The sequence below is a fragment of the Physeter macrocephalus genome, chromosome 2 (genome assembly GCF_002837175.3).
Source record: "Physeter macrocephalus isolate SW-GA chromosome 2, ASM283717v5, whole genome shotgun sequence".
NCBI classification, from domain to species: Eukaryota; Metazoa; Chordata; class Mammalia; order Artiodactyla; family Physeteridae; genus Physeter; species Physeter macrocephalus.
Window position 1 is genome coordinate 52244067 of NC_041215.1, and position 8857 is coordinate 52252923.

Genomic DNA, 8857 nt, shown 5'->3' on the forward strand with positions numbered 1-8857 from the left:
AACTAATAAGAACCTGCTGTATAAAAAAATAAATAAACTTCAAAAATTAAAAGAATGCTACATAGGAAATTATTAGGTCAACTAAAAAATTGGCATATGGTTGTTTGCTTGGATAAAAATACTGTATCAATATTAAATTTCCTGAAGTTGAAAACTCTACTGTGTAAATGTAAGAGAATATTATTATTTAGAGGAAATGCTCACTGAAATATTTGGGGGTGAAGGGCTTTACACAAGTAACTTACTCTTGAATTGTTCAGAAGAATGTTATATATATATATTATTTGTGTGTGTTTGTGAATACATGTCGATCTAGATGTATATGGAAGAGAAACATCAAACAATAAAGCAAATAGAGTAAAATGCTAAAAAAAACCCAAAACAAACCAAAAAACCCATGTTTACACAGTAACCTCTATACAAATGTTCATAGCATTTTTATTCATAATAACCAAATATTGGAAACAACCAGGATGTTCTTCAGTGGATGAATGGCTAAACAGTGTTAGGTGCATGGAATATTTTTCAGAAATTATAAAGGAATGAACTGTTGACACACAGAAGAACTTGGGTGAATCTCCAGTATATTACACAATGAAAAAAGCCAATCCCCAAAAGTTACATACTGAATGATTTCATTTATATAACCTTCTTGAAATGACAAAATTATACAAATAGGGTACAGATTAATGGTTGCCACAGTTTAAGAGTGAGGGAGGGCATGAAGACTATAAAGAGAAACATGAGTAATTTTAGCAGTGATAGAAATGTTCTGTATCTTGGCTGTATCGGTGTCAATATCTTGGTTGTGATATGGTACTATGGTTTTGCGAGATGATACCACTGGGGAAAACTGAGTAAAGGGAACATGGAATCTCTAAAAATTCATATTTAATACATCCCTTAATATTTGGAATTTGTTCTTTCACAGGTATATAACATAAAGAAAAATATGATTAAATATTTTCATTAAGCCCAACATGAATGCCCACCAGGTTCATTCCAGTTTACGGCAGTATACGTTTCAAAGAAACAAAGAATTTTAGCATAAGAGGGAATGCCACAAGAAAAAAAATAAGAATTTTTTAAATCACTGTTTTCCAGCCTCCAATAAGTACAGTACGTTATCCTGCTGACTTGTCATATGAGACCAGAAAACTATATTCTTGTTCAAACCATGAAATTAGAAAAAAACATGCAAATTAAGTGTGAAACATAAATTATTCTGAAAACAAACAAGAAAAGCAACATTAAAAGAACAGGGTCATCAAGGGAAATTCAAATCCAGGACACAACTGTATAAAACCTTAGAAAGTGAAGAGTAGCAACATTCATGCAAAGAGGGAAAGGATTATAGTAAAAAAGAATGCTTGATGAAAAAGAAATAGACTAAATCTACTTTTATTTAGAGAAGACCATTTCAAACTAGTTTAATTACTGTTTAAAAATATCTTTAAGAGCAACTTTCACTTACATTACAGATGACAAAATGAAATTTTGCTTCATTTTGTTGAGTGTCTTTATAGCTATATGATGTATAAAATGAATATACTGTTACCTAATGTGGTCAAAGAAGGGATTACTCATTCATTCATTCCCCAATTCAACAATGTTTTATTGTTTCCCTGCTATGTGATAGACATTAGTTCAAAATTAAGGAGGTATAGTCCTCAATTTTCATGTACTTAAAATCCTGCCTGGGATACTGGATATGAAATATAAATAATTATTACAGGGAAATGTATCAATGGAGGTATACCTAGAGCTCAAGCAGAGCACAAAGAGGCCCCTAGTCATAAAAGGCACATGGAGATTAAGTTTTGATATTCTAATGAAAAAAAAAAAAAGATGGTGATGGCTATGGTGGTGGTAGGTGGTGAGAGGTTACTGGCATTCCAAGCAGAAGAGCCCAAGAACCCATTCTGCGATATAGTGGTCTGCAAAAGCTTGAAGCATTCTAAAATTTAAATGACTTAGGTTGGGCCAGAGGGTATATTTTAGTGCCAGAAGGAGGTGCTAGAGGTGAAAGGGACATAAAGCACAAAGGGTCTGTGTGATATAAACTATATAAACTAAGACTTATATTATAAAGCACGAGAATGAATTGAATGTTGTAAAATTGAGGGGACTGATATGATCTGTGACTTATTTCAGAAAGATGTCCATTCAAGCTGAATGGTGGTGGGCTTTAGAGTACCACAGAATTGGTAAGAAAAGCAGTGAAGATTCTATTTTAGTAATGTTCTCTTGTATCTAATATCTGCAGTTAATAAGAAGTTATCATTTATGAAATTGTGCCAGTCATTCTCATATCCATTTAGTGCCTTTATCCTGCTCTGCTCTATAAAAAAGTGGCTGATCTCTGCAAAGTACATTTCCCAGGCTTTTCTGTCCACTGACCTTCTAGTAAACTTTGGCCAGTTGGAGTTATTGGTGGGAGACTGGGGGATGAGAAGAAGAGGGAAGTCAGGGTATTTCTCCAAACATTTCATTGTACTATAGTTTAGGACCCAACGTACTTTCTTTTTTGTTGTTTTTAACAGGGCCCCAAGAATAGTTGAGCAGTGTGATAAGATACCTCCAAAAATAGCTATACATATGAGATAGAATTTGGTAAGTTTCGAAACAAAGGTACAAAATATTCTTAGGGCTCAGGTAGGGAGTGAGAGCTATCAGCTGATTCCCCCCCAGAAATGGGTTTCATAGGCTGTTTTGTTTTAATTCACTCAAACCATAATTCAATCTATTCTGAGGGCTAGAGTTGAAAGCATCGCAAAGTTTTGTCTCCATTGCATCATTAACCTTCATAAGATTCCTAGTCTCCTGGTATTTCTCTCTGTATGTCTGCTCTGAGCCCTATTTCTATATTTCCAGTTTGGGCACATATCTGATAGAAAAGGTAGAGGCAGCCAGGGGACCTGGTATTTTCCAGGGATACCAGAACTGATGATGTGGATTGGGAGCAGCATAAAAATTTGGGGATCAGAGTCTATTCACAAATTTCTGAATCTAGAGCAGAAAATACGTAGAAAGAGTACTACCAACATATACAAACTGGAAAAAACACAGATTTCCTATATGGGTGTGGAAGAGGCAGGGCTTTTTGGAGGTGGGAGGTGCGGGTATAATAGCGAGAAATTCCTCCTTAAATTTTAATATGAAAAATATCGTCCATCTGTTGAGTATTGATTTTGGTTTTGGATTATGCTCACTTGTGTCAGAAAGATAAATCAGGTATAATAGAGGAAGAGGACCTGGAGAGAGTACTTATTTCTGCTACGTGGACAAAGAGAAAATCAATGACAGTAACACCAGCAATAGGGAAAAACCACCTATAACAACACAGCTCCTCTTCCTTTTAGTATTGGGAGACTCATAGTGCATGGCACACTCAGTAAATATTAGTGCTCAATAAATTGGTTTAATGAATGAATGGCAAAATAAATGACAAAGTACATTTTTAAACAGCACTTGAATAAAGCATAATTTTAAAGACTAGAGACTGGAAATAAAACGTTCTTTTAGTTATCTGTAAATCCAGGTGGTTTCCAACATGTACACTGAGACCAAAATTATTTATATTATTTTTAATAAATGAGTTTTTTATTCTTGGATTGAGACAGGAGGTCAAATTTTATAGACACCTCAAAGCTTTCCAAAAAAATATTTGTCCTCGAAATGCAGACCTGAAGGGTAAACCTCCTGCATGATGCAATCATATATTGACATCTTCATTCCCTTCCCAAGGTATGAAATTAAGCCTTCTTTTATTTTATTGATGAAAATACTGGATCTACAGTATGGAAGCGTAAACTTGAATTTTCTTAATAATAAAAAAATACAAAGTACCATTGGCAAAACTGCAATATCCTTCCAAAAAATGAAGCACAATAGACAGAATATTCCAATGGGCAGATGTTAACTTAAAGTGCGCATTGTTTGGAAAAGGAGTTAATTAACAACTTATTAATTGGATAGAAAATCTGAAACTGTTGTACTTCTAGCAAATACATAATTTTCTGCAAGTATTATTAAAGCGTTTTTGTTGTACCTATTAAAGATTCTTGTCTCTAAGTTAATTTCATTATGCTAATAAGCTATCATCGTTACAGAACCTAAGCTTTGATCCATGTTAATTGTCGTGATCTTCAAAGACAAAGTCACCACTTACTTTAAATGAATTTTACATCTTTTTAAAGAATCACACGGAAATTAGGGGAAGTAATTAATTTTTTATTATGTGTCTCAATATTTTTAAGGGAGGAAGTCAATGGTATTGGCTAGAATTCATTTTAACATTTAACTAGGGAAAACAGCATGAGGCAAAAAAACCGTTCAGATGCAAAAGATTAAAGAAAATTTGAAACTGGGACCTAATTTGTCTTGATAAACTTTGGTGTTTAATATGCTTCTTTTGTTCTCAGTGTGAAACTGCAGGGTTTTGATTTGTAAAAACTTTTTGAAGAATTAATTCTTTCTAGATTTTACTCATTTCTTTGCCTTTCTTTTACAGTAAGACAAACAAGTTGACCTTCAAACCATAACACTTTTAAATATCTATGAACTTACAAGGTTAAATCTATTAGTGATCTGATATTAGCTATTGTACACTAACAGAGTATGTTTCTTCTGAAGCAGATTAGACCTAGCTGTTTCTATATAATAACTAGTTATTTGAACCTTAAGGGGTGTAAGCAATAACATTATTAAATTATTTGCATTTCTCTTTGTAACAAGAAAAGGTCAAGTGTGGAAATATTAATGTCTTCATTTTAGAAAAGAATTTTTGTATGAAGATAGATAAAATACACTTTAAGAACATATCTGAAGTGGAAAATTACTGGTTTTGTCTTTGTTGTAACCAGAGTGATGTGCAAGTTAGAGACATTCTTTAAGTCCCTGTCACACTAGATACAAAAAAAGGATCAAAAATCAGAAAAGGATCACAAACCAGAAAGGTAAAGCATAATAGGATATATTTTTTCTTAAACATTCAGAGAGAAGAAATGAATGAACTGCCAAAATTTAATTTTGTAATCATTTATACTATATCAAGTCACCTGACATTCTTTTTGGAAAGATATGGGGTATGAAAGAGATATTATAGTTAAGCATACATTTTAAAAAACAGAATTCTCTAACTGATGTAAATAGGTACTTCACAGAAAATGGAAAAATATCAAATGAGTTTTTTAGAGAAAATCTAGTGGCTCTAATATAATGGTTAGCAAAGAGAAACATCTCAATGCAGCAAACATGCTAATGATGAAATTCTACCTTGCTATGAAGGATTTCTGACACCCATTGGAGAAGTAATGAACTCATCATAATGATTTCTTGATATGTAAACCAGTAGTTCTTAATTCCTTCTGTGCAAGAAAACCACCTGGTGATGGCAAGAATGTGAATTCCAGCATGGTGCCCAAGGGTTTATGTTTTTAACGAGTATTGTTAGGTGATTCAAATGCATATGGTTCATAGACCACAAACCTTCAACATTGATAAGATTAATAAGAAACTCAGCTTTATCTGACTTAAAACTTTATCAGACTTTAAAATACATTTCAATTCGTAAAATTCTTTACTACCCAAGGTACTACTAATCTATCTAGAAAATAGGCATGTAAGTATTAGTAACATTTTATGTGTTATATTAGAATGCCTAAAAACAATACAATAAATTATATTAATTAAGGTATGCCAAAATATACACCTTAAATTAGTATTGTCCTCTTTAAAACTGTGAACCTATATACCTTTTATGGTACAATTGCCATTTTACATTGTTTTCTTTGCATACTATAATAATGGCACTTGATGTTTGTAATATGGAGAAATTGGATTTTAATCTTTTATGTTGTAGCCTGGTGTATGATCCAATTTAAGTTTATTCATTTTATCTACTAAACATGGCTGTTTTTTTAAAAATCATAACTATAGACACAGGACAAGCGTTTTCTATCCCTGAGATTATTCTAAATACTGTGCCGAAGTTTCTGAAGTTATTTATATGAGTTTTTGTGATACTTTAAGTTCTGTACTAATACATGAACATGTGTTCCATGTGCCTTCTTACAAATTTTAATAGACAAAACCACACATTTGCATGTGTACAAAGGTATAATTTCTCCCAGACCTGCTGGGATGGTTCTACATTATATTTTAAGATTGAATTCTCATATAATTTAGGGTGAAAAGATTTACAAGAAAATTTATTTACACTTAAAAATATCTGACTCCTAAAACTCTACTAAACAACTCTATTATCCTTTAACATCTCCCTCAAACAGGTTAAATCACGCTTCAAATGCATTCTAGAAATAATAATAATCAGTGTATAAATCATTCTTATATTAAAGATGTTGAATTTGTTATATGGAAGGATTTGCAAAGGACAGAATAGACGTGGCAAAGAACTCAAAGCCTATCCCTCGTAGGACTGTGTTAAGCTGGGCTCCAGGAGGGAAGAGGTCTAGGATTCATATCCAGTTCTATCAATTTCTTTGTTGATAGAGGGGCCTGATGAAGATGGAGGGAGAAGAAAAATTTTAGGAACTTTTTCCACCTTTGTGCCTGTAAGGAAAGAGTGTGGGGCGCACTGCTTGCTTTCTTTCTTTCTTTCCTTCCTTCCTTCCTTCCTTCCTTCCTTCCTTCCTTCCTTCCTTCCTTCCTTCCTTCCTTCCTTCTTTCTTTCTTTCTTTCTTTCTTTCTTTCTTTCTTTCTTTCTTTCTTTCTTTCTTTCTTTCTTTCTTTCTTTTCTTTCTTTCTTTCTTTCTTTCACAGATCTTAGCATAGAAATACACAGCTTCACATAGGTCTCTCCCAACCAAAGCTACCTGGACACTAATCCAAGAAGTCACTGCTGCATATGATGGTTAAGAGCAAAATGCACTTTGAACAGATGACAAATCAGAGAGAAATATATGAATCATCAAATCCTCTGTGTATAGTTCTACTAAGTCAAATATTTTAGATCAGGCTTCCATATGATAAAAATTATAAATAAATACATTTAAGGTTAGGAGGTGAAAAGCTTAGGAAACTAGAACTGTTGAATAGTTTAGTCAAAGATGGAATTTATTGCATAAAAACTTTGTTGTAAGATTTTTTAAAAATTGTCAGAACAGTGCTTCAATGGCTTCAAAGATATTTGTGATCAAAGGTGTAGCAAATTCTATGATTAAGGACCATAACCCAGACTTTGTCAAATGCTGTAAGCCTTGAAAAGCAAACCTCTGAATAACATCTGATTTATTTCTAAATATCCCATGGCTTTCCATACAAAGGAATATAATATTTGCTGAAGGAAAAAGTCATTTTCCCAGCTTTTGCTTGAATTAGGAGATCCTTAACTTTCATTATTTATTGTACTTTATATCACAGCTTGCACACTGGCACCAGCCATATTTGTTTGACTTACACAATACATAAAATATTTTAAAGCTAGTTTCTAGCATTTAAAAGTTGGGTGATTGTATACAATATCTGGATATCTAGCTTTAATTGAAAAAATTCACCATCTGAAAGTACTGAGTATTTCCTTTTACATAGCAAAGATAGGAGGGAAACAAGTAGAGATTCAAGTGTCTCAAGATGTAAAGACACTTGAGTTTTCCACAACTGATAAAAAAACAGGCTTACTAGAAATAAATATTAATCTTGTATTCACTGTTGGGGAGTCCTCTAGGTGAAAATCACTGGGATATGTTAAAATTCAAAAAAGTTACTAAGGGCAATATTGCAAGTGGTGAAAAGACAGTAGAAAAACAAGAATAGAATGGACTATTAAGAGACACGGCCAGATAGGTTCATGTTCCAATTACCTGTTTTTTTAGCACTTCAGAAAACCTTGGGTGAGTCTTTGAGTATTTGGCAGATCTTAGATTAAGAGAAATGAAATCTTACATTTTGGTGCAAATAATCTTAGTTTCTGTATATAGTAGATAACATTCTAACTGAAAAATGTTAAAATGCCTCTGACTGAAGATTGTTGTAAGATGTTTGGGGTTAACTGTGTTAGATGCTTTCCTCTTCTAAAGACCTTTGCTTTTAACTAAATGCTTGCTTATCTTTCTAATTTAACATAGTCCCACATTATTCTTTGTAGTAATTTTGGGCTATCTGATAACATATAATGGAAAACATGTTTATGTCTTCCACCCGTTCTTGTTGCATATTTCAAATGCTTAGAACAACAATTTTCAGAAGCTTTCATTAAGGTTAATTTAAAAACTACATTAAATACAAACAGATTTTCTCACAAACAAAATGCAATGTGTACTTAACAGACTTCTGTATGTTATATTTGATAAACTACCTCATATAAATGCAAATTTTGACTTTCTGCCAGAACCAGGTGGTATGGAAAATATTTCTATTAAACAAATAATGCTGGAAGAGAAAACTTCAAGCACTGGTATGTTGCATAGGAATAGAGGATGTTTTCATTCAGGTTTAATGTATATTTTCAGATTGACCTTTTTGTATACAAAATGAAAGAAATATACTGAAGAGTAATATGTGGTGAGCGGTTGTATTTGGTGTGAAAGAAGATTCAGGAAAATATACTTGGGGAGGAATTTTACATATTCAGAGAAATAGGCTAAAATATTTTCTTCTGTTTTTCATGGTTATTTGCTAGCATCATCTCATCCCCTCTGGTAGTTATTGGAATAGCTTTCATCTCAGTCACTAAGTGAGATTGAACAAGGAGAGCTAAATAAAGCAGGATGAGCCCAAACATTGCCTCACATGGAAAAGCTTTTTTTGAACTCTCAGCCAGACAAAATATAATCAGCACATGAAAAAAAAAAAAAGAGAGAGAGAGAAGACCTCCCCCAAACCGATAACCCTAGTC